This window comes from Populus euphratica, unplaced genomic scaffold, assembly GCF_000495115.2.
Source record: "Populus euphratica unplaced genomic scaffold, PopEup_1.0 scaffold10.1, whole genome shotgun sequence".
NCBI lineage: Eukaryota > Viridiplantae > Streptophyta > Magnoliopsida > Malpighiales > Salicaceae > Populus > Populus euphratica.
This window is the reverse complement of record NW_011499856.1, coordinates 1,927,348-1,933,194: the sequence shown is the minus strand read 5'-3', so window position 1 is coordinate 1,933,194 and position 5,847 is coordinate 1,927,348.

The window sequence follows — 5,847 nt, the reverse complement described above, 5'->3', positions numbered from 1 at the left end:
TCCCCCCCCAGCCGGTCTTTTATTAAACCCAAACCGGTCTAGCTATTGGGTTGACCGGATCCCAGGTCAGGCCAGGTTTAATAACACTGGTATCATGTATTATTTTTTATTTAAAAATATTTAAAAAAAAAATTAATTTTAAATAAAAAAAATTGAATAAAAAAACGATTTAAAACAATTTTCCAAACCGACTCTATATGTATGCATGCACGTGATTTTTTTCTATTTTCAAAGCAGTACAAGCACTTTTTCTATGCGTGCCCACATTTGTCAACACATTATCTCCGATGGCAGGTGAGAACTAATTAATCTGCGCTATCAAGCAATGTCACTTGTTACTTTCGGACAACAAGTACGCGTACATATAGAGACCTCGCCTGTGAACTGTGTGTGAGTTTGTCGACAAGAGTTATTCACAGCAGAGCCGGAGTTTGAGCGCTCGCCTCGCCGACACATTTTATTGTATTACTAGTTGTTATTTTCTGCCATTCATTTTAAAAGAATACGACTATTGCTTCATAACTGATTAATATAATTTTTTTAAAATATAAAAAACATTAAATATATAAAAAATATTTTTAACGTTTTTAATCTGACAGCTATATTACAATTAAATGTTTTAGGTTTGTGAGTCATGCAACTTCTAAATTTTTTTTTAGGGTTGATAATCATGTAATTTAGGTTTTACGTGTTTGCCAGACTCTGATAAATATAAGTTCAGTATAACTTTTAAAATTTAAAATAATATTAAAATATTTCTCATAATTATAGAAACTATACAAAAAACAATGTGAAAAAAATACATTCATACACTAAGCTTTTTTTTCTTTTTCAAGGCTAAAAATATATTTTAACTATTTAACAATTTGTGGAAGACCAAAAAACTCCCGGATAACAAGTCTTAATTTTGTTAACCATGAGGATAAAATAATAGTTTTACTATACAAATAATCATCAAAAGACTACTATACCTCATTGAATTATTTAACACCAATGAGCCTATGAAAAATACTAGAATATTTTTAAAGCTTCAATTTTTTTTTAACTAAAAAGTAAAATAATAATTTAACTTTATATCAAAAGACAATATGAGCCCTATCCCAAGCCTGTAGAGCTTGGAAAATTTCCTTTGAAAGTATGCAATGTATTGTGTGTTGGTCCACAGTACACTCGTACAAGATTGTCAACCCTACAAAGCTTAGGTCTAGTAATTATATCAGACCAACACCTAGTTCTGACATCAAATATGGTTATCAGACCAAAGGCTTTTAAGCTTAATATTGTTGCCAAATTGTTAACATGATTACATTAGTCATCTTATTCAATTAATGCTAATACTTGTAAATCTCGTCAAGCATTCATGATTATAACTTATGTTAACAACAAATCAAGTTCCTTTCATAGCTCAGGTGTCGGTTATACCATACATTATGGGCTATGAAAGTGCCAAGCATTTGTTGTACCAAGTGTTATACAACATAAATCAAGATTAGTCATTTAACAAGCAAAGTATTAAAGAGTGAACAAGATAGCAAATATAAAACATGTTAGTATCAAACATTAAAGTCCATATTAAGTTTACATTATACTTATTCTTACACCATTAGTGTAACCTTTTCACCTTGACATAATTAACTTAGCTAGACATAATGAAAGAAAGCAAAATAGATAAACAAAATAAGAACATAAAAGTTAACTAAGTAAAGGAAAGGAAATGAAAGGCATAAACTTAATATTAATGAAAACAAAGCATAAAAAATACAAAGAGAGAAAGGAAGAGCATGATCTTGATCTGAACACCAAGATGCCTAAATGCATGGCAAATGCCTCCTTTTATAGGCCAAAAATGGGAACTATTGATTTGATGACTAATTGATAAGTGGGTGACCAACTTTTGACTTGGTGACAATCCTTATCTTCTCTTGTCTGCCCAAAACGTCATTGATAACGTCCAAATTGGAGCCAGTTGTAAACATGAAAGTTGTAGGCAATTGTCTCAGCTTTCTTGTGTAAAAATTTCAGCTCATTTGGACTTCTAGAACTCCAGATATGGCCAAAATACCGAATAGTGCTCGGGCTGGAAGACAGATTCGGGCTTCTTTGTTGTTGCTACAATTTGGACTTGATAATGGCCTTTTTAGATCTTGGGCTCCATATGAAAGTTGTAGGCCTATGTCTTACCTTTCCATCCATATAAATTGGACCTAAATCTGAGATCTGTAGCTCCAGATATGGCCCAATTACCGAACAGTGTTCCGGTTTGGATTGCACCGACATCTCTTCTCTAAGTTTGACCATCTCTTTATCCATGCAATTTAAGTTCTTCAAGTCATCAATCAATCCTTTCATTTATGTGATAGGCCTGCATTAAAAATAGACATTTACCACAATTTATAGGTATCTTATATTATTAGATACATTCTTATAAAACATATTTTAGTTAAGGAGTTATTGATACTTCAAGTGCAAAATGATGATATAAAACCATGATAAAAATGCACTTTTAAGTACTAATCAGTAGTCACACCGAAATAGCTTGAGTTTAGCTTATTTGTCATATCCAAGGTGTTTAGGTCTGACAACTCATGTTAAATCCAAACAAATAACAAAAAAACAAAGGATAATTGTACACTTGAATTGTTAAGAGAGAGAAAAGAAAAAAACAATCAATCGATCACCCGTGACAATCCAACCATGATATATTTACATGCGTTACACCATCTGAAAAAGGGCACGCCTGCGTATCTATTTATATGGCAGATCACCAAATCTAGACACCGAGAAGCGTTTGAAATGCCTCTTTAATGGCGCAAGTGCTCCCTACTTTAATGGAACGTGTGAAACATGCACCAGTAGTTTTTTAATAAAAAAATAAAAAAATATTCATTTTCCTCTTAATTATACAACATACCCATATAAATTTTATTGTCTCAATTCACAATAGTTTGTGTCTAGTGCTATAGTAAAATCAATACCTCATTTAGTTTTCTTTATAATAAACAAAGGTAAAAAGAATATTTTGTATTAATATCACAGCCTTGTAAAAATAGAGGGCTAGTTAATCCAGTCCTTTTGAGTTATAGGTTGAGCATTATAGTATAATACTATATACTTCATCAGCGTTTTGATGCATGTCAAATATTTTTTTTTAAAAATTATATATACATATTTTTATAGTTAAAAAACTCTGAGCAAAAATAGAAAGGTTTATATATACATGTAATCAAATAAATTGATACACATAGTGTGTTAATAAATAAAAAAAGAAAAAAGAAAAGAAAAAAAACATAAAAAAACATTAATTTAAAAAATAATTTTTTTTAAAGGATAGATGTTGTTGGGCCTGGTCCATTTCATTACGATCCATAAGACTATACCTTTTTATGTTTTGATAGCATATCATCTACCTTAATTGTTTTTATAAAAAAAAACATTTAGACAACATGTTGTGTATATTGTCTAGTTCCCGACAATGGTGGTGATTGAAAAAATAGGGTTAATAGTTTTTTTTATTAAAAAACTAGATTTTTAACTTATTTTTTAACCAAAAACATCATAGATAGTATGATAAACTCATTCATGGTCTTAAAAAACCATCTCAAAACCTAAAATTAACTTGAAATAAAAAATCTTGCTAAAATTAGATTTGTTTTTGTTTACCAATTTGAAGGTAAAAAAACCTTAATACAAGCTCGCCTCATCAAAAAAAATAATTTGACACAAATTTCAATTGTTTTAGTATTGAAATAGGTGTAAAAATATATATTTTTTCTCTAACACTGGATTTTGATGGCTTTCTTTCATCCATCTCACATTAGGAGTTGAAACATAAAAAATATGAAGTTTGAGACTAAAATTAAATTTTCCCTTTAATTTTGGAAACCAAAGAGATATAATATTTATAATTTATAAAGTACAAGGACCATAATAAATATTTTGCCTAAACTTCTTAGAGCCTTTTATTCCTTATGTTTTTTTTTTCTTGTCCCTTATCTTTAAATCCCACCTCCCTCAATAAATTAACTTATAATTTAGTTTAATAAAAGCCAAATTAAAAAAAAAAAGAAAAAAAAGAATTATAAATAATCCATCCATATGCATTTCGAACCATGAATTCCCCACCCATGCATATTAGGTTATTTTTATTAATAACTAATTATCAAACAATCATTCTTAATTTTTTTATGAAAAATTATAAGTGGTTGTGACTCCTTCAACAGTTAGTATGTGATCCCACCAAGAAAGCTAACAGGTTAGCCTTTCAGTAGGTAAGTTAGTATTTTTCATGCAAAGAAGATCTATTGGTTTTGGATAGAACACTAATATCTAAAAAACACAACACACCTTTTTCTCTTGATTTTTTACATGTTTAAGCAACCAAATTCAAAAACTAATTGAAGCATCCATGAATTTATCTTGGAGGCAACACCAATCTACAAACCCAATCCGTAAACATTCATGAAAAAAGCCTAAGAACTCACGACGGTTTTTCTTTGACTTTATCATGTTCCTTGTGTGAAAAGAGTATCTTTAGCCTTTTGTCCCATGATAGTATTATCCTTGAACTAGTTCTTATACATGTAGATTACAAGTCTAGTTTCCTTGATTATGTTTATATATTAAACATTATTTTTAGCAAGGATAATTGTCTAGCTCAAGTTGTTAGATGAGACTTCACGATATGATTTATATTATTTTTTAATACATCCTCTTAAGTGAAAGTTTTTTGAGCTTGAAACTTATACAGGTTCACATTACCTTGTATTTAATTTTTATTAAATAAATATAAATGGTGAGATTCAAACTCGTGACCACTTGATCATCAAAATTCTAATACCATCTTAAAGAACCATATCAACCCAATAACTTAAGCTATTAGATGAGATTTCAAGATATGATTTATATTATTCTCTAATAGTTATATTATATATCATATCAAAAAAAAATTAATGTAAAATAATATTTAAGTATTATTAATATATTTTTTAATAAAAAAAATTAAATTATATGGGTATTGATATGCTTACATATGCTCTTACTTGTTTTACGTGATTCTCTACAAGTATATACATGGAGGCTGTAATGCTGGCATTCTATTCAAAATCATATTCTTGTTTTTGATCAGCGGGTTGAGATTTTAGGGCTTTGGATGGTTTTGATTTGTGGTTGTGAAAGAGAGAGCTTTTGGTTTGTCTCATCATCTCGTTGTTCTTTCTGAATTGAAGGGAGAAGGTGGGTCCTTGACTACATAGCAGGATGTGTTTGTTGCCTTTGATAGCAAGATAAGATTGTGGGCTTGTTTTTTTCTTATTTATTTTTGGTTGTTAGGGTTTTGGAAGATAGCATATATATATATATATAAGTGAATAGCAGATCATGCAATGCTCTGAAAAAAAAAATTAATTTTTTTAAAAAATACTATTTAAATTAATTCTCTTCATAGTTGTTGATTTCTGGGGTTCACTTCTTTTGCATTCTCCTCCATAGCTTTGCTTGTTAGTCTCTTTGTTCATAATCAAATTCTTCTTCTTCTTCTTCTTAGCTTGAAGCAAAAGGTAGGTTTTCAATTAAAGTAAACGTTTAGTTGCCATTGACTGAGAAAACTTCTTCTTTTGTTTCTTTTCATGTTTTGTTGGTAAGTTTTAAATGGCAAAGGTAATTTTTATGAAGGGAGAAGGTGGGTCCTTGACTACATGGCAGGATGTGTTTGTTGCCATTGATAGTAAGATAAGATTGTGGGCTTGTTCTTATTTATTTTTGGTTGTTGGGGTTTTGGAAGATAGCATGATATATAGATAGCATTGCATGATCTGCTATTCACTTTTATATATATATATATATATATAT